General features: G+C 45.3%; 1 protein-coding gene across 2 annotated transcripts in view; it reads right to left on the bottom strand.

The window, feature by feature from the left end:
• Window positions 1-27,641, bottom strand: part of LOC147121072 (protein kinase C epsilon type) — a 788,174-nt gene that overhangs the window by 559,979 nt on the left and 200,554 nt on the right. The window lies entirely within an intron of this gene.

The raw sequence follows: 27,641 nt of genomic DNA, 5'->3' as shown, positions 1-27,641 counted from the left end.
TATGGGGTGCGGCACATGCCCGGCGCGGAATGCGCGCGAACACGCCACCCGCCATATTGGACCCTGAGGAAACAGGTACTGCGTGATCCAATTTCAAAGCCCTAAGTGCGCTTGTCTTGCACTTGAGGCAGCACTAAGCACTGCTCAGACAGAAATGTGGATCAGATGTGTAGAGTGTACATGTCTCTGCATATGGAGCGGCGTACGAGTTTCAAAGGAAGTACAGATAACCCTGCCAGCGCAAGCAGGGCAACACTGTTTAATGTGGCTCAATTGCACTGGCACCCTTACAATAACAAACATTACTGGATTAGACAAGGCCTTTCTTCCTGTATATAGGCAAGGCTTGAGTGGTTCAATACAACAAACATGATATAACCTGACAGACACTATCAATAAATCATTTCAAGTCAAGTTCAACTTTGCCTGTTGACATGAGTCCCAGTCTCCGATAGCATAGAAAATATGCAAAGGAGATTTAAGCAAACCTTCCACCACAATTTCATTTCCTTTAGTTTGATAGTTGCAATACATTTTTGTAATATTTACACATTTATTCAAGCAACTTCCCTATTCAACTACAGGGATCATAATTCATATAATATGTGTATATCTTGCTCACGCATGCGCGCGCACACCACAAAAAAGTCTTAAGAAGAAGAAAAATAAAGTCCAACATGACTTATATTAACGTGATTCGCTACTAGAACAGGATTGCTATATACAATGGGAAAAGGATGGGTGATTTTTTTGGGAATAGGTCCATTGAGAAATTTACAGCTTTTTCAAGGTGCGACATGACTGTGGAGAATAAATCATTTTCCCTTTTTCCTCCTAGTGATAAAATCAAGCATTGCCTAGTTAGGAATATAACAAAGGTTAGGTTGTTTACGTTAAAGCTTCTGCATTACTGCCCCAGGGGGAGTAGCTTTTACTGTCCCAGCGTGACATTTACGTCAATCACACCAGCCATCCATATGGACTCTCTGAACGAGATTGCCCAATTAGCGGCAAATTATGGGCATGTTTTGTAGTGTTAATTCACACCCTCTAGGAAGTACATGGAAATCGCCCAAACTCCTTTCACTTAACAGTCATCAGAGATAGACAACTTTCATCTCCATCTGTCTGGGCTAAACTGAAAGCAAGTTTAATCCCTCAGCATAATGATATGGTTGGGTGATCTGGGAATCGGATTTGTCCCAGATCATCCAAATCGATTTGCTTAATTTACAGCCATTTTACCAGCTGTACTCTTGAATATCTGTAATGTACGTGCTCTAGCTACCAGAATAGAGAGGATAAAAACTTCGCACATAATGGTACTATTGCCCCATGTATGATGACATCAACACATAAGTATATCTTACGAAAAGGACTGTGGAGTTATAATCAGCATGGAGGAACTGGCCAGCATTGTCACTGAACCTGATTTATTTGCAATCTGCCAGCAGACCACCAACCAACTGTGATTTGCATAGATTTGACACCAGTTCCCTCTACAGTAAACTCCTCATTGGCATTTGGAAATCGGACTGATTGGGAAATTCGGAGCACTCCAATATAACAGGCATAAGAGGTGAAAGGAGAGGATTCAAACCTATTGTGTATCCTGACTCGCTATCAGTTTATACTTTTGTTACTGTGTTAAAAATCTGAACAATTGATTCCTCGGGAAGGTTAGGTTCAAATTAGACTGTTTTATAATCGAAGATGTATTGGTTATGCTGTGTTAAGCACAAACCAGTACCTAGACCATAAAGAAATGCCATGCTAAAACAGGCACCTGCATATTTAAACTGCCACTTAAATTAGCTACCACCATGGGATTTCAAATTTAGATAATTCTTACATTTATTTTCATTACATGTTTTGCATATTTTCAGACCAAGGTGAATTTGGCAGTCATCATAAGTGTAAGCCTGCTTTTTATCAATCTTAAAGGGATGCTTTATAAATAACTATAATTCATTGCTTCACTTAAATAGTTTATTCGTTTACCCAGCATTTTGACTACCTTTCCACACTATGCCAAATCACATTTTTAAAAGACCAAATGCAAACAGAAAATGCTAGAAATACACAGCCGGCCTGTCAGCATCTGAAAGAGGCTGAGTTCTAACGAAGAGTCTCCAGCCTAAACTTGAACTTGTCTTTTCTCTTTCTGGATGCCAACAGACCGGCTGTGTTTGCCCAGCATTACCTGTATTTGTTTTAAATTAAGCCAAGCAATTTCAGAAATGGCCTTGATGTTAAAAAATATAGAGTTGTCAAATATTTTGAAACCTTTGTTACAAAAATCAGGTGTCATAATTAAACTAGACCTGTCAATAAGCCGTACATGCAGCATGCTGTAGGAGTAGGAATGGAATAAGGTGGAAAGGGCGTTTTATATGACTTACCTACTACAACTCTATCCACCAACTTTAATGCAGTGAGGAATAAAAAGCTCTGGTTGTGCCAAGCCATCTCCCTCAAAAGGTGGTGGCGCCAGTTTTCTAGTGCTGTCAATACGGTTCTGACAGGCACTGGATCCACACCAGACGCAAATCATGTTTTTCAAGAAAAATTAGGTCTTTATAATGTTTATCTTTTTAATAATACTTTGCTTCGCACTAACTTCCAAATTAACTTTTTTTTCAACACTGTGCTGAAGGAGCAATATTGTACACTAAGAGGCTCAAACAACATGGTTAACTGGTGACTACATGTGCTCCTGTGCAAAAGGCTGGGCAGTTGAAGCTCTGGCCTGTGTAGGCTGGGAAATACCAATACTCAGTCCAAAACTGTTTATCTGTTCATTCTTTAGTTTACTTTCCATCTTTGAATGGATTGTGCAGTTGAAGCAACTTCTCTTAGTCTTTAACTACATTTTGTTGGATAAACAGACTCTTAATTCAGCCAACTTCATTAAGATCAGCAGACAATTACTAACATATCTGGGAAGGCCACTTCTACAACTCCATTAATAATCATTTTGCACACGTCATGATACATCTTCAGATTTGACCAAGCTTTTGGTCACCTGCCCTAATTTCTCCTTATGTGGCTCGCTGTCAATTTTTTTTGTCTTATAATACTCCTGTGAAGCGCCTTGGGTCATTTTACTATGTTAAAGGTGCCATATAAATACAAGTTGTTGTTGATTAGAAGGGAAAATGTACATCCATTCCTCCTGTTCCTTTAAGTGATAACATTCCTGACAGCTAATTACCATACTACATGTAAAATATTTAAAATATTTCAGAACAGTCATGTTGTTGGGTTTAATCCAACTGTTGTTATCGACCAGGAAAGGTCAGATTTCCTGCTCAGCTCAGGCTCTCTAAACATATTGTGCACTTAATTCCAATCATTAAAGTTGATTAAGGTACATTGAACAGACAACTTTAGTACAATAGCAAAACACTGCAGATGCTGGAAATCTGAAATAACAACAGAAAATGCTGGAAACACTCAGCAGGTCAGGCAGCATCGAGGAGAGAGAAACAGAGTTAACGTTTCTGGTCAAGGACTCTTCATCAGAACTTTAGTACAGTATGTGGCTTGCCTGCTTTAGGATTGTACATGTTCCTTATTACAACTCAAAAGAGTTAAACAGTAACACTTTGTTTTACTTTGTATTGCACAGTATTGTGTTCCACACGTCTCCCACAATAGTAAAACGTCCTCTTCTCGTTTTGCCCAGATCACATGCTATTCTCTGACAACAGCAAGGGCAGACAAACAGCTTCCACGCCTGTTAGCGCAGCTCTGTTAAAGGCCACAAGGAGGTTTATGAGTAGCCCAGAATGACACTGTTTGATTTTCTCTCCGTTTCCCCCTGTGGAGAAAAGCCATGACTCAGCACCTTACTCTGACAGGGTGGCTGAGATCATGAACCCATCACATGAGGAATAATACAATACATTACTGCACCATAGCATCCACCACCGGGTTTCCTTTGATGCTGAAGAAGCAAAGGAATAAATGTGTGTACATCCGTGGAGAGAAATTAGAGTCGACGTTTCGGGTCTAACCCTTTTTCAAAACTGGAAAGGAAATGAAATAGATCGAAAAGTAGGGCTGGGACAGAACAAAATAAGTGAAGAGACATTAAGAGGTATTCAAAACGAGACGAGATGGTGATAGGACTAGTGGAGACAAAAGACGGGTCAGATTAGGTGTGAAATGTTCTGGCAGAATGAGAGGCAGCTGCCATGTGGGAGAGAGAAAAAAATGAAAGGCGGAGGGGGGGAGGGAGAAACCGCAAAGGGATGGATAAAAAATATAAGTAAAAATGTAATAGGGAGCGAGGTTATGATCTGAAATTGTTGAACTCGATATTGAGTCCGGAAGGCTGCAAAGTGCCTAATCGGAAGATGAGGTGCTGTTCCTCGAGTTTATGTTGAGCTTCCGTGGAACAATGCAAGAGGCCAAGGACGGTGAGGTCCGAGTGGGAATGGAGCAGTGAATTAAAATGACAGGCGACCAGAAGCTCGGGGTCACCCTTACGGACTGAACGGAGGTGTTCCGCAAAGCGGTCACCCGATCTGCGTTTGGTCTCCCCAATGTAGAGGAGACCGCATCGTGAGCAGCGAATACAGTATACTAGATTGCAAGAAGTACAAGTAAATCGCTGTTTCACCTGGAAGGGGTGTTTGGGGCCCTGGACAGTGGGAAGGGGGGTGGTATAGGGGCAGGTGTTACATCTCCTGCGCTTGCACGGGAAGGTGCCAGGCGAAGGGGTGTTGGGGGTGATAGAGGAGTGGACTAGGGTGTCTCGGAGGGAGCGGTCCCTACGGAATGCTGAAAGGGGAGGGGAGGGGAAGATGCGTTTGGTGGTGGGATCACTTTGGAGGTAGCGGAAATGGCGGCGGATGATCCGTTGAATGTGGAGGCTGGTGGGGTGAAAGGTGAGGACAAGGGGAACCCTATCGTGGTTCCGGGAGGCAGGGGTGAGGGCAGAAGTGCGGGAGATAGAACGGACACGGTCGAGGGCCGTGTCAACCACGGTAGAGGGGAATTCTCGGTTGAGGAAAAAGGAAGACATGTCGGAAGCACTGGTGTGGAAGGTGGCATTGTCGGAGCAGATGCGGCGGAGACGGAGAAACTGGGAGAATGGAATAGAGTCCTTACAGGAGGCGGGGTGGGAGGAAGTGTAGTCCAGGTAGCTGTGGGAGTCAGTGGGCTTGTAGTGAATATTGGTCAATAACCTATCCCCAGAGATGGAGACGGAGAAGTCGAGGAAGGGAAGGGAAGAGTCAGAGATGGACCATGTGAAGGTGAGGGAAGGGTGGAAATTGGAAAAGTCTCCACTAGTCCTATTACCATCTCGTCTCGTTTTGAATACCTCTTAATGTCTCTTCACTTCTTTTGTTCTGTCCCAGCCCTACCTTTCGATCTATTTCATTTCCTTTCCAGTTTTGAAAAAGGGTTAGACCCGAAACGTCGACTCTAATTTCTCTCCACGGATGTTGCCTGGCCTGCTGAGTTTTTCCAGCATTTTCTGTTGTTATTTCGGATTTCCAGCATCTGCAGTATTTTGCTATCGAATAAATGTGTGTTTCCAGTTTGAATTTCAGACCATATATTTTTTAATAAAATCTAGTAAATCTCCTGTGACATTGCTGACAGGTAGATTGGTACGTGGGTCGTGGTCTTCTGCATTTGTTACCTGTACGTGGCTCAAGTCACCACTTTGTTTCTCGGAATGACCTTGCGGTCATATCTTGAGGGTTTGTTTTATATATAGCAGTGGACTGGAAGCAATTGGGTTTAGGTGTTGGGCCTGTGAGAGACTGAGTTTGGATTGGTTCCACTAACTGCCAGTGGAGTATTTGAAGTCTGCAGAATAGTGAATATTTGGAGGTTGTTACAAGGTTATGTGTCCATCTTGGGAGATACCCAGCATGGCTACCTCTAGAGCTTTGCAGGTTCCTTGAAAATCTGATGTATATTTTCCTCTCCCGCCATGCTACCCTTTTCTCAGTGTTACTCTCAGCTTTCCTCTCTGTGTTTCTCTTATGTCTCCATCAAGCTCTCTGGCTATCTCTGTTACTCTCTCCGATACTCCGAGTCTCTGCCACCTGTTGCCTCTTCCTTCAGAAACCTCACAACAGGATCAAAGCTGCAGTCGCCTGGACCAGAGTAACAACACTGCAAGGAGTAGTTGGGAGAACATGGTGCAGCTCACAGTGGCACCAGAGGGCAGGGTTAGATGGAGTTGTCAGTATTTGCGCACCTTTAGTCTGTTGCACATGTATGTATTCTTCACATCGGACTGTCAGCCCTGAGGTGAGCGAGGTCCTGGAGTACAGAGGTGTGGGTGGGCTGCCAGCAGGGAAGAATGAACACATGGTTGACACTCCTGCTATTGCTTTTGGAGCGGGGAAAGGTCACGTCAGGATGATTAGAATGTGTGGTGGGCATGTTTATGGGTAAGTTTGTGACTTTTTGTGAATTATTGTATATTTGTGTGTTAATTAAGTGATAACATTTCTTCTTATGAGCATATGGTGTGGTGAGTGAGGAACTGTCATGGCAGCTGTATCTTTCTGTTACATTACAACAGTGACTACACTTCAAAAGTACTTCACTGGCTGGAAAGCACCTTGGGACATCCTGCGGCTGTGACAGCCGCTATATAAATGCAAGTCTTTCTTACAATTTGGAATTGTACACAACATTATCTGGGCGAGAGATGTTTTGTGCGATATGATTGATGAATATGAGAAGTCAAAAATAATGAATTAATGAAGGGAGAATGAGGAAAAAGAAAATTGACAGACATTCAAAAAATAAAATTCAAGGACAGATAGTGCAGTCACCGTGTCCACTACAGGCACATAGGCCTAGAAATTCAGTGGGCTGCGCCACCAGTTAGCGCCCAAAGAGGGCACTCAGTGGCTTTAGCGCCACTGGCCACGCCTCCCGCGATATTTAGCGGGGCGCTAATGGCGGCGTTAGCTTGTAGCGCTGCGCCGCCACCGATGACGCCCCGATCGCAATATTTGGTCGCGCCCGCCTCTGTAACGCCGGTCGCAAATCGCGACCGGTTCACAGGGCCTACCTGTGGCGGTAGTGGCGCAAATTAAGGTGGAGGTGCGGGGCGGCCATTTTTTCCGGTGGCCGCCTGCCAGCACCTCCTCGCGCCGGCCTCCTGATCCACCCCCCGGGCAGTGCCGGCTGTGTCCCAAAAGCCCGGCACTTCTCCTCGGTGTCAGGCTCTTTTGCTGGCACTCGCGATCGGTGATCGCGCTGGTGCAGGCCCCTCCCCCTTAAGAAGGGGAGGAAGGCCTGCAGTACAGCAGCGCGCCGTGCCACAGCATGTGGCGCTGTGGCACGTAGCGCGGCGATATTCAGTTTGAGCGCCCCAAGCGGGACGCGGGGAGCCTCGAGCAGCGCCCCGAGTCCCTCTTGGGGCGCACCCACTGAATATCGGGAGGGCGCAAGCGGCTCTGGCCGGAGCGCAAATTCCGGCGCCCAGGCGAGCTTGGCGCCCCAAACACGGCACCACCGAATTTTTAGCCCATAACGTTTTAGATATATTAGAGGATCTCCTGTGATTTTGTTCACAGTAAGTAACATAAGGTGATGTTTTCTAAGGATAGGTGTATTGCACCATGTAATGCACAATTTATTAATATTAAGTTGCTAATGGGAAACGGTGTTCTTTAACATGCAAAGTCCAATTGCTGTTAACTAATCACAGAGTGAAGTGAATCCGAGTTAGCTGATCTTTGGTGAGGGAAAATGTGCAGACTGGAGGCCTGTTGCAAATTTCACACCAGAGCCCTGAATGAAATGTCTGGCTTTCTTTAAAAAAAATTCAATTGCTAAGTTCAGTCTGAGGGTACAGACATCAGGAGCAATTTGCTGATTCCCATGCTGCCACGGCCAGAAAATGATGGGCAGAAAATGCATGAATTACTGATATGCACTGCTGGCAAACAAGGCTCCCTTCCAGCAGCACAGACGGATTGGCCCGGATTTTACGGGGCCTAGGACTGCGCACGCATGCACGGATACCCGGAACATGCGATCTGTCAAGTTTCTCCTTGACAGATCGTACCCATCCGCTGGAAGTTCACTTTCGCTGGCGCAGGGTTGGGCTATTTGCCCAACTACTGCCCAGTGAATACCCACCAAACCCTTATGCCTGGTAAAAGCAAGCATCAGGTCTTCTTTTCCCAGCGTGAGGGTTCAAATAAATGTTAAAATAATTTTTTTTTAATGATTTAAACATTCGCTTGCATTTAAAATTAGTTTAGGTTATTTTTGACCTGTGTAAAAATGTTTAAAATTATTTTTCAAAAATTTTAATTTTAAATGGGTATTTTAATTAATTTTGACCCTGTGATTATTTATTTTTACTTCAGTGGTGTCAAATTTTATTTATTCGGTGATTTCTGTTACGCTTCTGTACGTAAATGGAATTGCCACAAGCATCATAGGAATCCCCCTTTGCCATTGGTTGGGCTGGCCCACGTAATCCCAGGGATGTTTGCGAACCGCATGCGGCCCCTGGGATGCATGGGCCTTTAAGCAGGCGTACGCCTGGAGGCCCAGGCCTGCAAGAGTCCGAAGCTCCGGAGACATCAGATAAGTATGGAATTTTCTTGCGGTTCAGAGGCGGACGCGGGCGACAAGCCTCCGACCGCCATTTCCAGGCCAATGTCACCCCTACTGAGACTCTTGTATGAACGAGGTACTTGCTGCACCAGGGTAATTGTGCTGTGCATTCCAAATAATTCATTTTCTTGACCTTTTAAATTTCTGTTGTGATTCAGAAATTTGCTTATGGTGGTGGGGGTGGGAGAGATCACTGGGGGGTTCTAGTGTTGGGTGGTGGGAGAGGTCACTGGGGGGCGGGGTGGGGGGTGAAGATGGTGATCAGGGGAGCGATCGCTGTCTCCGGGTGGAGATGGTGGTCATGAGGATCTGATCGCGGGGGGTGGAGATGTTGGTCGGTGGGAGAGATCATGGTGGGGTGGAGATGGCGATCAGGGGAGGGGTCACTGTCGGGGGGTAGAGATGGTGGTCAGGGGAGGTCTGTTCGCGGGGGGAGGGTGACGGGGGAGCAGACAGATTGTGTGGGTGTTTACAGGGTAGCTTGTTGGGCCTGGAGGAAGCACTCCTGCTCCTCCTGGCCCACAAGCAGTGCTGAAAAGGCACCTACCTTATGGATCCAGCCTTTCTTGCCTCCTTTTACCTGCTGGGTTTCCTGAGGCCCGCCTTCTGAGAGCGGATTGGTTGCCTGCCCGCCGTACCACCTCCGTTAGAACCAGACGTGGCCGGGTTCAAGGTGGGCTGGGGACAGGTTTGAAATTTTTTTAATTTTAACTTCTCACCCGACCCAAACCCACCCGTTTTTGGAGATTAAAATGACCCCCAGTCTGTGACATGGCTGTGTCACTTCTAGTATTTCCTACAAGCTTGCTCTTACACACTTGTCCCGCCCTCAGTTACACACACCACTACCTCACTCACCCACATGTTCCTTTCCCAGCCACTCATTTAACTCTCATGCACACACTGACGCTTTTTTGCACATTTATCACTTCAGCAGTGCCTCAGTTTATCATGCCACACTCAAGATAATCTAGTGTGACCAGTAAGTGACTGTATAGGCAGGCGTGAATCAAGTGATTACAGATAGAGGGCTTGGAGAGCTATAGTGTAGACTTGGTCACTATGCACTCTGAGCAAACACATGAAATAAAAACGAGACACAATCTGGCTTGTTTTCAGTCTCCACCGGAAACTACTTAAAACTTCTTTCAACTGATCTGAACTCTGATCTACAATGAGGAGCCAGAAGCAAACACACAAATTCACACACAGACACACATAATGACCCACATACCGACACACATACAGTCGCATAGACACACTCACAGACATACACACCGACCCACACACTCACACAGACACACGCACCGACCCACACACTCACACACACATCTACACAGACACATACGAACAGACCCACACACTCACACAGACATCTACACAGACACATACGAACAGACCCACACACTCACACACACATCTACACAGACACATACGAACAGACCCACACACTCACACACACATCTACACAGACACATACGAACAGACCCACACACTCACACAGACATCTACACAGACACATACGAACAGACCCACACACTCACACACACATCTACACAGACACATACGAACAGACCCACACACTCACACAGACATCTACACAGACACATACGAACAGACCCACACACTCACACACACATCTACACAGACACATACGAACAGACCCACACACTCACACAGACACAGTTTTCAATACATTTGTAAATCAATAAACTAGATTATTGTAACTGGACTCAAACAATGCAAGATATAAGTAGAATTAAAACAGTTTTTAATTTTAAAACTGAAACCATCTGCATTTTTGTGGCCAGGTTAAGGATTAAGTTAATTCCTGCTTGTTACCTAATTAATGTTATTTTCTGAATCTTGGCACTTTCCCTATACATAGTGTGTAAGTGTAATTTAATAGACTAAAGCAGAATAGAGGAAATCAAAATCACGAGTTAAAACATATTGTTAAAGAACAAGCAATCTTCAATCTCAAAATCAGGAACCAGAGTGGTGATCTAGTAATACCTACAGCTGTCCAGAGAAGCAGCCAGCAAATAACATTTTCTTTTAACCCACCTGACACAAAGGTAGCAGAACATGCAGCCTTGGTGAAGACAGTGAAGTGAAACATTTTTAACATTTGTATTTAATCCTATCTGTTTAAGAAATCACTAGCTTTGTTCTGAACTACACAGCATGTGGGAGATTCAAAAATTATTCAAAAATATGTAGAATGCCATAAACACTGTGAACAGACTAAACAATCCTTTATCATTCATCATTTCCAGGCAGCACTCGGTTGTTTAAAAGTACATTCCTATTTAAACACGGTGCTTAATGCTAGTTTTTAGGTGTGAGTCGCAATGAACATTGAACAAGAATGCAGATGGTTCTGTACATACAAGTGAAGCGTTTTATCCTTCCACTTTCTATGTGACGATGCACTGTTGTGTGTGCGTTGCTGAAACTATTTCCACACTGCTCCTAATGAAGCTACACCATTCTGCGTCAGGGAGTGAAAAACGCACGGGCATGTATCGGGAGGTACCTGATCGGGAGTCATATCATCCTCAACCCTCCTGCTCGTGCCAACAAAGGGAAATGTTAGGAGTGTCATTTATGATCAAAAACGGCAAGGCTGGTCGCAGATCAATTCAAACATAAAGAGCTATTTTTAGGGGTTCGATATGTCCTGATAAGTTACATTTTTAAGCCAAAATGAATGAGTTTCACATCAGATGAGTCAGACATGATTGGAGGAATTTTTAATCCACCAACGACGGGCAGGAGAGGGATGGGAGCGGTTTAAATTGGGAAGATATGTGAAACCTGACCCCCAACCCGCCGTTAACACTTCTGGTTCAACCACGGTGGGTTTGGGGGCGTCAGAGTAATGACGCTGCGTTCCTCAGATTTTGGTTGCCATTTAATTTAACAAATGTGGGCCCCGTTTCCCAGGGTTCAGGAAACCCGGCAGCTAAAGGTAGGCGAGAATGGAATGATCCAGCAGATAAGTGCTTTTACAGCACAGCTTGTGAGCCAGAAAGGAGCAAGAGCGCTTTCCCCCGGCCCCTCAAGCAAACCTGCCGCATTCTCTCCCCCCATGATCCAAACTCTTGCCCCGCAATCCGATCTCACACTCCGCGATCTCCCCCAACTATCCAATATCTTGCCCTCACGCGATCTGATCTCTCCCTCCCTCCTGTGCCTCTGGGCCCCATTGCCCAGACCTCTGATCTTCACGATTGCCAGGCACTGTCCCCAGTGGTCCCTGGCTGCCGGCCTGCCTCCGCCTTCCCCATATTTCCAGGTTCCCCAGCCGCTGACACACACCCCTGCTCCCTCCACGCAAATATCATGGCCGACAAGTCTGATGTTTCAATTATTGTTTTTTGGTTATTGATTCCTCAACCTTGCAGAGCAAAGGGTCTTATTCTTGTTACTATGTCGTGTTATTTCTTCCCAACACCCTCAGTTTGGGTTCCGCCAAGACCACTCGGCTCCCGACCTCAGTACCGCCTTGGTCCAAACATGGACAAAAGAGCTGAATTCCAGAGGTGAGGTGAGAATGACTGCCCTTGACATCAAAGCAGCATTTGACCGAGTGTGGCATCAAGGAGCCCTAGTAAAACTGAAGTCAATGAAAATCAGGGGGTAAACTCGCCACTGGCTGGAGTCATACCTAGCACAAAGGAAGGTGGTTGTAGTTTTTCAAGGTCAATCATCTCAGCCCCAGGACATCGCTGCAGGAGTTGCTCAGGCCCAACCATCTTCAGCTGCTTTATCAATGACCTTCCCTGCATCATAAGGTCAGAAGTGGGGATGTTCGCTGATGATTGCACAGTGTTCAGTTCCATTTGCAACTCCCCAGATATTGAAGCAGTCTGTGCCTGCATGCAGCAAGACCTGGACAACATTCAGGCTTGGGCTGATAAGTGGCAAGTAACATTCGCGCCACACAAGTGCAAGGCAATGAATATCTCCAGCAAGACTCTAACCACCGCCCCTTGACATTCAACAGCATTACCATCGGTGAATCCTCCACCATCAACATCTTGGGGGGGTCACCATTGACCAGAAACTTAACTGGACCAGCCACATAAATACTGTGGCAACAAGAGCAGGTCAGAGGCTGGGTATTCTGCTGCGAGTGTCTCACCTGCTGACTCCCCAAAGCCTTTCCATCATCTCCAAGGTGCAAGTCAGGAGTGTGATGGAACACTCTCGACTTGACTGGATGAGTGCAGCTCCAACAACACTCAAGCATCTCGACACCATCCAGAACAAAGAAGCCCGATGATCAGCACCCCATCCACCACCTTAAACATTCACTCCCTCCACCACCGGCACACCGTGGCTGCAGTGTGTACCATCCACAAGATGCACTGCAGCAATTCGCCGAGGCTTCTTCGACAGCACCTTCCAACCCCGCGACCTCTACAACCTAGATGGACAAGGGCAGCAGGCGCATGGGAACACCATCACATGCAAGTTCCCCTCCAAGTCACACACCATCCTGACTTGGAAATATATCGGCATTCCATCGTCGTCGCTGGGTCAAAATAGAAACATAGAAACATAGAAGATAGGAGCAGGAGTAGGCCATTCGGCCCCTTGAGCCTACTCCGCCATTCAATGCGATCATGGCTGATCATCCAAATTCAGTACCCTGTCCCTGCTTTCTCCCCATACCCCTTGATCCCTTTAGCCTTAAGAAATATATCCAGCTCCTTCTTGAATATATTTAATGAATTGGCCTCTACTGCCTTCTGTGGTAGAGAATTCCACAGGTTCACCACTCTCTGGGTGAAGAAATTCCTCCTCATTTCTGCCCTTATCCTTAGACTGTGACCCCTGGTTCTGGACTCCCCGACCATCGGGAACATCCTTCCTGCATCTAGTCTGTCTAGTCCTGTCAGAATTTTATAAGTTTCAATGAGATCCCCTCTCATTCTTCTAAACTCCAGCGAATATAAGCCCAATCGACCCAATCTCTCCTCCTACGTCATTCCTGCCATCCCAGATATCAGCCTGGTGAATCTTCACTGAACTCCTTCCATGGCAAGAACATCCTTCCTCAGATAAGGCGACGAAAACTGCACACAATACTCAAGATGTGGTCTCACCAAGGCCCTGTACAACTGCAGCAAGACATCCTTGTTCGTGTATTCAAACCCTCTCGCTACGAAGGCCAACATACCATTTGCCTTCTTAACTGGCTGCTGCACCTGCATGCTTACCTTCAGCGACTGGTGCACAAGGACACCCAGGTCTCGTTGCACTTCCCCTTCTCCCAATTTATTGCCATTCAGATAATAATCTGCCTTCCTGTTTTTGCCACCAAAGTGGATTACCTCACATTTATCCACGTTATATTGCATCTGCCATGCTTCTGCCCAATCACCCAACCTGTCCAAATCATCCTGGAGTTTCTCGGCATCCTCCTCACAGCACACATGCCCACCCAGCTTTGTGTCGTCTGCAAATTTGGAGATACAGGTAGACTATCCTTTATCCGAAAACCTCAGGACCAGCTGAGTTTCGGTTTTCGGAGAATTTCGGATTTCGGAAGGTGGGTCCGCGGGGGGGTCGGCGGGGGTCGGGGCCGGCGGGGGGGTTGGTGGTTGTCGGGGCCGGCGGGGTCCGCGGGGGGGTCGGCGGTTCGCGGGGTCCGCGGGGGGGTCGGCGGGGGTCGGGGCCGGCGGGGGGGGTCGGCAGTTGTCGGGGCCGGCGGGGTCCGCGGGGGGGGTCGGCGGTTGTTGGGGCCGGCGGGGTCCGCGGGGGGGGGGGGGGTCGGCGGTTGTCGGGGCCGGCGGGGTCCGCAGGGGGGGGGGTCGGCGGGGGGTCGTGCGCACGACTTACGCTGACGCTCAGCGTAAGTCGGTCGGGGTCGGCGGGGGTCGGGGCCAGCGGGGGGGTCGGCGGGGGTCCGCGGGGGGTCGTGCGCACGCCTTACCCTTTATCCGAACTTCCGAAACCGGAACCCTCTAAAAACCGAAGGTTTTTTCGTTCAGCGTAAGTCATACGCACGACTTACGCTGAACGAAAAAACCTTCGGTTTTTAGAGGGTTTTGGTTTTCGGAAGTCCGGATAAAGGGTAGTCTACCTGTATTACATCTAGTTCCCTTGTCTAGATCATTAATATATATTGTGAATAGCTGGGGTCCAAGGACCGATCCCTGCGGTACCCCACTAGTCACTGCCTGCCACTCGGAAAAAGACAAGTTTATTCCAACTCTTTGCTTTCTGTCTGCCAACCAGTTCTCTATCCAAGTCAATACCTTGCCCCCAATCCCATGTGCCTTAACTTTACACGCTAATCTCTTATGCAGGACCTTATCGAAAGCCTTCTGAAAGTCCAAATACACCATATCCACTGGTTCTCCCTTATCTATTTTACCAGTTACATCCTCAAAAAATTCCAGTAGATTAGTCAAGCACGAGTTACCTTTTGTAAATCCATGTTGTCTTTATCCAATCCTGTCACTGTTTTCCAAGTGCTCTGCTATTACATCTTTACCCTCCAATCCATGGGTACTGTTCCAGATTCCATCGAATGTTGGAAGATGATCAGCAATGCATCTACTATTTCTAGGGCCACTTCCTTAAGTACCCTAGGATGTAGATTATCAGGTCCTGGGGATTTATTGGCCTTCAATCCCGTCAATTTCCCTAACACCATTTCCCTACAAATACTGATTTCTTTCAGTTCCTCCCTTTCATCAGACCCTATGTATCTCGACATCTCTGGGAGGTTATTTGTGTCCTCCTTTGTGAAGACAGAACCAAAATATGTATTTAATTGGTCTGCCATTTTATTTGTTCCCTTGATTCTGACTGCAAGGGACCTACGCTTGACTTCACCGATCTTTTTCTCTTCACATATCTATAAAAGCTTTTACAGTCAGTTTTTATGTTCCCTGCAAGCTCACTCTCATATTCTATTTTCCCCTTCTTAATTAATCCCTTTGTCCTCCTTTGTTGAATCTTAAACTGCTCCCAATCCTCAGGTTTACTGCTTTTTCTGGCCAATTTATATGTCCTCTCCTTGGATCTTATGCTATCCCTAATTTCCCTTGTTAGCCACGGTTGAGTCACCTTTTTTGTTTTATTTTTATGCCAAACTGGGATGAATAAATTCTGTAGTTCATCCATGCGGTCTTTGAATGTTTGCCATTGCCTATCCGTCGTCAACCCTTTCAGTGACATTCCCCAATCAATCCTACCCAACTCGCGCCTCAGACCATCGTAGTTTCCTTTATTTAAATTCAGGACCCTAGTCTCTGAGTCAACTACTTCATTCTCCATCTTAATGAAGAATTCTATCATATTATGATCGCTCCGACCAAAGGGGCCTCGTACAACAAGATTGCTAATTAATCCTTTCTCATTACATAATACCCAGTCTAAGATGGCCTGATCTCTGGTTGGTTTCTCGACATATTGGTCCAGGAAACCATCCCGTAAACACTCCAGGAATTCCTCCTCCACAGTATTGTTACTAATTTGGTTAGCCCAATCTATATGTAGATTAAAGTCACCCATGATGACTGTTGTGCCCTTATTGCACGCTTCTCTAATTTCCCTTTTAATGCCATCCCCAACCTCCGCATTACTGTTTGGAGGTCTATATACCACTCCCCCTAAAATCCTGGAACTCCCTCCCTAACAGCACTGTGGGAGTACCTTCACTACAAGGACTGCAGCAGTTCAAGACGGCGACTTCTCAAGGGTAATTAGGGATGGGCAATAAATACTGGCCTTGCCAGCGACGTCCACATCCCAGGAACGAATAAAAAAAACAATGTAATGCTAATGCACCAATGAAAAATCCTGCCAAAACAAATTTACGGTTAAGCTACGTTAATATATACCCAGCAACACCATAATGGTATTTTTTGTCTCAGAATAGAATTCCACTTCCCTCGGCTACAAAATATGATGCCCATTATGTTCAGTGTATTTCCTGTATTTTGCTACAGAAATGTAACTGGCATCACAAAGTGCCAGTCAGGTGATGCCCATATATCTCCATTCTCATTTACTACCCTGTCACCTAAACTGTGCTGCTTCTACTGCATCTACCACCAGTTAAGAGAAATAGATGAAAAATAAACTGAAGAACTGACCATGTAGTAAATTATGGTAACAATCACAAAGGGACTGCAGTGAGTTTAAGGCACTGATTCAAAATCTAGTGATGTTCATAAACTATGAATACCATTGAATTGAATTACAGCCAGCCCTCCCATTAACCAATGTGTATTAGGCATCAGTTTTCAAATAAAAAGCAGAGAGCCCAAGGTACATGTTCATACTCATAAACCTCTCTATAGTGAGTTTTATAATCTCAGCTGTGGCCTCATTTCAGGGCACCTCACTGGCTTATGGACAACTGCCTGTAGGGCAGCCTTGGCTGCGGCCTGGGTTCAAGTTCAACTCATCGTCTCAGCAGGGAAGGATTACGATGTAATATGAGAAGATGCCAAGGAGAGAGAAAAATGTAAACAATGCACATAGCATTCTAAACCACAGACTTCCCTGGGAGCCCGCTAAAGCAACTCAAAAGATTAACTGGCAAAGACTGTGACTCAAATAGGATGGGTTGACTTCGCTGAGTTTTTCCTTGATCACCCCGCTCCCCTTCTCCGTCTCTCCATCCAACCCTGATGAGAGTTTCTCACTGTTGCCGAGTGCTCCACACAGCGGCCCAGTTTCACCTGGCCGAGGCAGGAAAATTCTTGTCACAGGCATCCTTGGGACTCAAAACCTGTGACTTACTGGTTGGAAGTCCGGTAAATTGACCGCAACCACAGACCACAAGTACTCAGTAAGCCCATGTATTACAATTGTTTTTCACACATTGAGCTGTGATAACCAACTGAGATGTTCTAGTTATTTCAGATTAGACACTAAAGTGATAACAGGAGGTACGGGTGGCAGCCACAGTACCTAATGCAACCGCAAAGATCAAAGCTCTATATTAAAACATAATAAGTAATTTTATTGGCTCAATTGGCAATGACAGCGTGCAACTGAGTCAAACATTCCCGACGTGTGCTGAGTTAGTTGGAAGTATGGAGTCAGTGTGGTGCTACAGTTGTCTCAATGTGCCTTGTGGGAGAGGAAAGCTCAACCTGGGTTCCCACTTTAGATCGCTATTCAGTGACTCTGGAAAATGTATGTGTGTGGGTGCTGGTTGAGGACAAGATAAAGCTGACTGTGATGCTCTTCGCAGTAGAACAGCCTTCTAATGCTCATTGCCTAGGCTCACACATGAAAAATACCCACTTCAGTTCAATAGCGGAGGGTGAGATGCACCAGTGGGACCGTACACCAGCAAGAGTCAGCACCTTCTGGAAAATTTAATACTCTCTACTTTGTTAATTGAGAAGACTCTTGGAAATACATTATCCTCTGTGCAATTTCTTAATGATTTACTTGATGACTTAGAGATTCAAAATTTCACATTATTTGTGATTAAAATCAGAACAAAAATTTGTGCAAAATGTAGAAGTGTAATAATGTATCAGTTTCAAATTGGGCAGGGCAAAGGTTAAATTCCAAATGGGATCTACAAATTTGGGTAGAAAGAAAACTGCAGATTATTCCAGTTTTATATCTTTTGCAGAGCTTTTTAGAATCAAGGTTTGTTTCTATGGCGAGCAGTGATCCTTTTCTTTCTCCTTATCATTCCATTCCAAGCTTTGCTCTTTTTTTTGTGAATTGTTTTTTTTCCTTTTTGTTTTAATTTGTTTATTTTATTCAGTCCTTTTGTTTCTTTACTTCTGTTTTAGTTCTTTTCCTTCTGATAATGTTTCTCTTTTTGTTTTTCTGTAATTTCTTCTTCTGATCTTTAATGTTCACTTTTTTAAAAATCAGTTTCATCGTTCCTCGTGTTATGTTTCTTTTGCATTCCGTCCTTGGTCTATACCTGATCTTGGAGAAAAACAATGGACAGCGTGAGAAAGGCTTCGTTCAAGTATGTTAATGTCTTTCCTAAGATATATGGGGATGTCATCCACTGCCCTCAAAGCAAATTGGTTTTCCTGGAAACACTTGCGGGGAGAAATTCAGTATTCAGTTTGGGGCGCGATTATCGGCCGGGCGCAAAGTTTAGCACCTGGCGCTAATTATCGCCTCCTAAACTTGGCTTTTATTGCCCCTAGAGGTGATTGGAGCGCTAAATCAGGCACTGCACACCTGTCTTAAGACACAAAGGTCGAGGAGCGAGGCGCTACCTCAGCGCTGGCGAAGCTCATGTGATGTCAGTCAGCAATGGAACACAGACACACTGGCGCCGACCAGTTCTTAAAGGGGATCGGATCGATCTTGCTCTCCATCCACATCCTACTCATTGCAGCCTTGAATCTAGGCCTGGAGAGACCTGTACATCAAATCTGTTGGAAAGAACAATGGAGAGGCCCAGGGAAAGAGCTCAGAGTGCATCCCCCATAGTCTCTTCTAAATCGATGCAAGGAAGATCAAATAAAAAAGAACCTGCAAAGTGCTGCTCAGTACCCAAAACTCCTCAACACAGCTTTGAATATCTCCTGCAGTCTCTCTCTCACTCAGAATGCATGGTGAAAAAATGTTGCCAACAAAAAAAGGCAGGGAGCGGTCGCCTTTAAATAGCGCTCCACCAGTCCCTTCCCGACTGCAAAACGCTCCCTTCAACCTGTCGTTGCTAGCGGCAGGTGGTAAGACACGGGGCACCACTCAATATCCGATCCGGGGCGTTGCACGCTCGACTGACGTCACGAAATGCGGGCACAGGAGAACGTGGCAGTAGTGTTTAGCGCCGCCGCAAAATGTCTGGTCAATTTCATGAGTGGCGCAAACATTGCCGCGCACAGGCGCTAGTTGCTTTGCGCCACATTAGCGCCCTCTTAAGGCGCTAACGGGAGGCGCAAACCAACTGAATTTTTCCCCCTTTGGCTTCTAAAAATACTTCCAGAGTCAAGTTAAAAATATTGAGGCCAAGACACATGTAGTATTAGAGGTTACTGTTATTGCCTAACCGAGGATTTATAGATAACCATGAATTCAGAAATATGATAAGCAGAATGGCAGCAAAGTGAAGGCCTTGCCTTTTATTTCTTTAGAAGCTCATAATAATTGACCTATACATAATGGGCAGGGTCTTCAGCTTGTGCACTTGCCAACCATTGATTTCCCTCATTTATTTTAATGGAAGGAAAACTGCAGGCAGGCAAATGTACGTGGGAAAACCTCGACCGATATGCATGTTGCTGTCCTTGGGAAGTCTGGTTTAAGCAGCAGCTAAATTTATTTCTCCGAACAGTTTTAATTAATGCGGCATCACACTGTACTAAGTGCAAGTACGTCTCAAAATCCTGCTAATTTTGATTCCTACACATGACACAAATTGCATTAGCCTTTAATATAGCCTTTAATAAGCTACAGAAGTATCAATGGCACTTTGCCTAAATTTTCTTATAATATCTGGGTTCTCTAGAGTTACTCTGCTGCATACATACATCTCAGGACATAGCTCTCCTTATACATGTAGACAGTTTATTAACTTTGAAATAACAATCCTGAACTCGCAATTTGGGAACAGGCAATAAATTTGGATTGAGGATTAAATTATGCATAGGCCGCACAGCCTCAAATTGAATCGGAGTAAATAGAAAAATATATAAATCTGCAGAGCGGAGACCTATCTCCAACTTCTTAATGGAAATCATAAACTTTCAATGAACTATGTGACCACACACTGGGAACCTGTTAATGTGACCATTAATCTGTTGATCCGCCCCTGAAAAAACTCTCTCCCAACTCTCTTACAACTGCACTTATGAAATCCCAACTGTCCAGCCTTTGACCCTCCATTCACCATGACATTTCTGCAGCTACTAATCTGCTCAACTTCACCCTCATCATCACCTTTAATGCCCTAGTCCCTATTAAAACAATTACACTCTCTCACCTTGGCCGCTCCCCCTGGTACGGCCCTCATCTTCGCTCCCTTAAGTCCAAGGGACGCAGACTTGAATGGGTATGGAGGACAACTGGTTTAGCCATTCACCGCCAGATCTGGCTGGACCACATAAAGCATTATTGGGTCCTGCTCTCGTCTGCCAAAATTGTTCACTATTCCAGAATCATTCTGAATGCAAAGATAAACCCCGGCTCCTATTCTCTTCTGCTAACCGTCTTCTTAAACCCCTCTCCCCTGTCTCCTCCAGCCTCACCTCCGACAACAAGTGTGAGGAGCTCATGGACTTCTTTGTCTCTAAGGTTGAGACCATCCATTCAGCTGCCTCTGCCACTTCCCTTCCTTCCCCTAGCCCACCAGGCCAAACTTCCTCGAAGGCCTAGCCCTGAACTCACATCTTTCTCCAGTTTTTCTCCGATCTCCCCTCATGACTTCTCCGCGCTCATCATGTCCACGAGACCCACTTCCTGCTCCATCGACCCTATTCCCACCAAACTGCTGACCACCCAACTTCCTTTTCTGGCTCCCATGTTAGCTGACATTGTTAATGGTTCTCTCTCCTCAGGCACTGTCCCCCTCTCCCTTAAATCTGCCATCATCACCCCTGTCCTCAAAAAAACAACCTTGACCCCTCCGTCCTGGCAAACTATCACCCCATCTCCAATCTCCTTTTCCTCTCCAAAGTCCTTGAACATGTTGTCGCCTCCCAAATCCGTGCCTATCTTTCCCGCAATTCCATGTTTGAATCCCTCCAATCAGGTTTTTGCCCTTGCCGCAGTACCGAAACGGCTCTCATCAAAGTCACAAATGACATCCTTTGTGACTGTGACAAAGGTAAGCTATCCCTCCTCATGCTTCTTGACTTGTCTGCAGCATTTAACATGGCTGACCACTCCATCCTTCTCCAACACCTCGCCACCGTCGTCCAGCTGGGTGAGACGGCACTCGCCTGGTTCCATTCTTATCTATCTAATCATAGCCAGAGAATCACCTGCAATGGCTTCTCTTCCTGCTCCCGCATCGTTACCTTTGGTGTCCCCCAAGGATCTATCCTTGGCCCCCTCCTATTTCTCATCTACATGTTGCCCCTTGGCGACATCATCCGAAAACACAGCGTCAGTTTCCACATGTACGCTGACGACACCCAGCTCTACCTCACTACCACTTCTCTCGACCCCTCCACGGTCTCTAAATTGTCAAACTGCTTGTCCGACATCCAGTTCTGGATGAGCAGAAATGTTCTCAAATTAAATATTGGGAAGACCGAAGCCATTGTTTTTGGTCCCTGCCACAAACTCATTCCCTAGCTACTGACTCCATCCCTCTCCCTAACATCTGTCTGAGGCTGAACCACACTGTTCGCAACCTTGGTGTCATATTTGACCCTGAAATGAGCTTCTGACCACATCCACAGCATAACTAAGACCGCCTATTTCCACCTCCGTAACATCGCCCGTCTCCGCCCCACCTCAGCTCATCTGCCGCTGAAACCCTCATCCATGCCTTTGACTTGACTATTCCAACCCACTCCTGGCTGACCTCCCACATTCTACCCTACGTAAACTTGAGGTGATCCAAAACTCGGCTGCCCGTGTCCTAACTCGGACCAAGTCCCGTTTGCCCATCACCCCTGTGCTCGCTGACCTACAATGGCTCCCGGTTAAGCAACGCCTCGATTTCAAAATTCTCATCCTTGTTTTCAAATTCCTCCATGGCCTCACCCCTTCCCTATCTCTGTAATCTCCTCCAGCCCCCAACCCCCTGAGATATCTGCGCTCCTCTAATTCTGCCCTCTTGAGCATCCCTGATTATAATCACACAACCATTGGTGGCTGTGCTTTCTGTTGCCTAGGACCTAAGCTCTGCCTACACCTGTCTGCCTCGCTACCTCTCTTTCCTCCTTTAAGACACTCCTTAAAACCTACCTCTTTGACCAAGCTTTTGGACACCTGCCCTAATTTCTCCTTATGTGGCTCGGTGTCAAATTTTTTGTCTTTTAACACTCCTGCGAAGCGTCTTGAGACATTTAATACGTTAAAGGCGCTATATAAATGTTGATGATGGAGATGTTAAATGCTTCGTCAGCTATTTAAATACATACCTGAAATCTGCTATCTGTTTAAAGTTACCACCACATGGAGTTTTGAGGCAGATTCTATTCTCAGGCTAGCTGGCAGTATAGATGCTATAGCATCAGTTTTTACAAAGCAGGTTTTTATTTGAGAAAATGTGAAACTTAATCCATATTTATTTGGATATGATGACACAATTGTGATCAACACCTCTTCTAAACTAATAAGATGTCCTCTGTATATTTTCTTTTAAATAGCTCATTACAACTTATATTCCTTAATAACTCAATGCAAGTGGGTGTTCGAATCAGGGAGTGGAACAGTGAAGATTGAGACAAGTACTCACTTTGTTAGGTAGCAGATGCAAATTGCCATGCAGGATAAAAACTCTCCAGATTAGATTTAGTTTTAGTAAATCCCCAAACTAAGAGTATACTTATTAATATTCCGACAGCTAATTCGAATCTTCTAAGTTAGATCTTGAAGTTTATTCTCGCAATTATCATGAACTCCACTCTTACAACAACTATTCCACTGGATGATGTCACTGCCTGTACAGAACAGCATGGTAGAAATTCAACCCATATAATCAGAAAGCAGTTTTGAATTGGACAATAAACTGCAAGTACAGTTTAAAGGAAGGCCATTCAAGTGAACAATATAAATGGATTCAAGAGACAATTAGGTGCATTTCTGGAAGAGAGAAGTGATTGAATAAGGAGTAATCAGAAGTCAGATTGATGGGCTCAATCAATGAAAGAAGGGGCAGAACTAATTGCCTTTTCCCACTGCTAATGATTTTAACCACTGCACATTACAATATTATTAATAAGATCCACTTATCACACCTTAATTATTTGAGTTGGAAGTGATCTTAAAAAACAGATTGAAATGTATTAGGATCTGCCCCTTCTCAGAAGTGCGATTACTGTGAGGTTTCTGAGTAAGCCCAATCACTGCTTCCTCACGACTTCATCCCAGCAGGTGCATTAATAATCACACAGATTTTTACTCACAGCATAGTTGTTTATTCACTTAACTGACAGTGAACTCGCTAACCTACAATTCCAAAAGAAGGATGTTCCACACCCTTCAAACCTTATTTTAACCAAATAAGGTGCTTCCAAGTTTTCTGCAATGAAAAGATGAAAGATGTTCTAACTGAAAGCATGGCGTAATTACAATGTAGTGCCAGAGGTCAGATTAGTTAAGATAAATTTTTATTTTTTACTCTCAAATAATGATAATAACTAGTAAATAGAGTTACCAGTAACATCTAAAGTTACAATACATGTTCAGACACTGTAAATAATGACTCATAGAGCATAATAGTTAATTTGTGGTAATTCCAGTTAAACACATTTAGGAGCGATGTCTGCAATCTTGCAGTTTCTAGACTAGGCGATAAAGAAGGAGCAGGAAGAAAAGGAGGAAGAATAATATGCATTTAGATAGTTCCCTTAATGTAGTAAATGTCCCACAGAACTTTATTGGGGGGAATAAGATAGAGAGATGGGGGACAAAGGAAGTGATGCTTTTCATAACAACAACAACAACTTGAATTTGTATAGTGCCTTTAATGTAGTAAAACGTCCCAAGGCCCTGCACAGGAGTATTTTAAGACAAAAAATTTGACACTGATCCGCATAAGGATAAATTAGGGCAGGTGAGCTTGGTCAAGGAGATCGGTTTTAAGGAGCGTCTTCAAGGAGGAAAGAGAGGTAGCGAGGCGAAGAGGTTTAGGGAGGGAATTCCAGAGTTTAGGGCCTAGGCAACAGAAGGCACGACCACCAATGGTTGAGTGATTATAATCAGGGATGCTCAAGAGGGCAGAATTAGAGGAGGGCAACTATCTCGGGGGGTTGTGGGGCTGAAGGAGATTACAGAGATAGGGAGGGGCGAGGCCATGGAGGGATTTGAAAACAAGGATGAGAATTTTGAAATCGAGGCGTTGCTCAACCGGGAGCCAATGTAGGTCAGCGAGCACAGGGGTGATGGGCAAACTGGACTTGGTGCGAGTTAGGACACGGGCAGCCGAGTTTTGGATGACCTCAAGTTTACCTAGGGTGAAATGTGGGAGGCCAGCCAGGAGTGTGTTGGAATAGTCAAGTCTAGAGGTAACAAAGGCATGGATGAGGGTTTCAGTAGCAGATGAGCTGAGGCGGGGCGGAGTCGGGCAATGTTACAGAGGTGGAAGTAGGCGGTCTTAGTTATGCTGCGGATATGTGGTCGGAAGCTCATTTCAGGGTCAAATATGACACCAAGGTTGCGAACAGTGTGGTTCAGCCTCAGACAAATGTTAGGGAGAGGGATGGAGTCAGTGGCTAGGGAATGGAGTTTGTGGCGGGGACCGAAAACAATAGTGAGAGACCAGAGTGGTGCCAGGTCAAAACAATAGGTTTTGAAAAGGCTTTTGGAAATGAAGAAGCAGAGGTTTCATGTTGGGAGTTCCAGAGAGTGGGACCAAAGCACCTGAAGCTCTGCCACCAATGGTGAGGGGAGCAGGAGATGCACAAAAGGCTAGAGTTGGAGGGTCGTAGCATGTGGGCTGGGAAATAAATCTGTAGAAAATGGCAAGAGTGGGGTGAGGCCATGGAAGGATTGAAGAAAAGGATGAGGATTTTTAATTAAATGCACTAGAGGATAGGGAGCCAATGTAGGTCAGTGAGGACAGGGGCAATGGCTGAGCAGGACTTAGGGCAACATGACTTAGCAGGACAAGATACAGGTGGCTGAGTTTAGAACAAGCTGGTGTTTATGAAAGGTGGAGGATGGGAAGCTAGCAAGAAAGACATTAGAGAACTTGGGGGTAATTCTGACTGTGGGTGATAATGTAAAATGGGAGATATTGATTTAGCCACCATTGAAGTCAAATTATTCAAAGTCAAAATTACCACAATTGAACCTAGAGGTGACAAAAGTGTGGATAAGGGTTTCAATGACAGTGGGGTTGAGGTAGCAGCAGAAGCGAGCAATCTTGCAGAGGTGGAAGAAAGATGTCCTAGTGCTGAATGGGACTGCACCAGGTTCTTAAAAAAAATTAAAAAGGCAGATTTTACTATAGAACAGAGCTATATAAACCAAACATGTCCAAAGTTAAATCTCTGCTCTGTGCTGAAATAGCAGATCTCAGCTGGGATAGCCATGGCAGTGCTATCATTGGCCTCATTGGACCTGGGCGCAGGGTGGAGGGGAAATCAATCTGCGTTCCACCTTCTGATAGCTTTCCAATGAAAAGTGAATTTGTAAATGTTGGCCGATGACCAGATTGGGGTTGTCTGTCATGTCCCCCATGGTCAAAAGGCTTGCTGACACTCACTATCTAGGCTGAAGGTGGGTAGTGGTACCCAATAATAGACTGATGAACAAGGTCAGAGAATGCGGGGACAGGGGACAAGTAGCAGAATGGATAGCTAGCTGGCTTCAAGACAGAAAGCAGAGAGTAGGGGTAAAGGGTAGCTGTTCACAGTGGCAGAAGGTGGGTAGTGGTGTTCCACAAGGATCAGTGCTGGGACCACTGCTGTTCACAATTTACATTAATGATTTAGACTTTGGAATCAAAAACACAATTTCTAAATTTGCGGATGACACCAAATTGGGGGGGATAGTCAATACTGAGGAGGACTGCAACAAATTACAGGAGGACATTAATAAACTTGCAGAATGGGCATATAATTGGCAATTGAATTTCAACACAGATAAATATGAGGTATTACATTTTGGTAGGAAGAATAGGGAGGTCACTTATTACTTGGAGGGTGCGAGTCTAGGTCGGATAGAGGAACAAAGGGACCTAGGAATGCAAATACACAAATCACTAAAAGTTGTGACACAGGTTAGCAAGGCCATTAAAAAAGCAAACCATGCACTAGGTTTTATTTCTAGAGGTATAGAATTGAAAAGTAGGGAAGTTGTGCTAAACCTGTATCGAACCTTGGTTAGACCACTGCGTACAGTTCTGGTCGCCATATTATAAAAAGGGTATAGAGGCACTGGAGAGGTTGCAGAGAAGATTTACAAGGATGATACCAGAAATGCGAGGGTATACATATCAGGAAAGGATGAACAGGCTGGGTCTCTTTTCTCTTGAAAAAAGAAGGCTGAGAGGTGACCTAATAGAGGTCTTCAAAATTATGAAAATTTTTGATAAAGTGGATACAGAGAGAATGTTTCCACTTGTGGGGAAGAGCATAACTAGAGGCCGTCAATATAAGATAGTCACCAAGAAATCCAATAGGGAATTCAGAAGAAATTTCTTTACCCAAGGAGTGGTGAGAATGTGGAACTCGCTACCACAGGGAGTGGTTGAAGCGAATAGTATAGATGCGTTTAAGGGGAGGCTAGACAAGCATATGAGGGAAAAGGGAATAGACGGTTATGCTGATAGATTTAGATGAGGAAAGACGGGGGTGCTCGGGGGGGGGGGGGGGCTCGTGTGGAGCATAAACGCCAGCATGGACTGGTTGGGCCGAATGGCCTGTTTCTATGCCGTATATCCGATGTAATTCCTGAAGCATGGATGCTTGGTAAGGTACTAGAGGACTGCCCGCATCTGTGAAATCAGCAAGAGTCGGAGTCTTCAGGAAGGCAGCAGACAAAACTGAGGAAATAAAATGTGATCCTTGCTAGAACATGTGTGTCTATGGACATCAGCCGAGATCAGGATCAGACACTGCTGTGATGGCAACATGTGGCCATATGGTTTCCCGATAATCATTTTGTAGACTCATAAATGCAGAATTGTCATTTGGAGAAAGTATCGTAGAGCAGCCAACGGCTATGGAACTACACATCAGCAAGAGTCTTGTCTTCAGAAGAGGAAAGGAGAACATGGTGGTGGTGGGGTGGGGTGATGCTGGAGACGGTGAGAAAACAGCATTAAGTGCAGGCTAGGAGTTCCCAGTAGGAAGGGAAGGAAGGAGAAGCAATGAATTAGTCAACTTATTTTGGTGTTGCACACTTTGCATTGTCAGAAAAGATTAGATCACTTACTCACATCTCAG

Source organism: Somniosus microcephalus, chromosome 3 (genome assembly GCF_052327205.1).
Source record: "Somniosus microcephalus isolate GS21.2 chromosome 3, FLI_Smic_1.0, whole genome shotgun sequence".
Classification (NCBI taxonomy): Eukaryota; Metazoa; Chordata; class Chondrichthyes; order Squaliformes; family Somniosidae; genus Somniosus; species Somniosus microcephalus.
The sequence above is the reverse complement of the archived record's forward strand: the minus strand, read 5'-3'. Positions and strand labels throughout refer to the sequence as shown.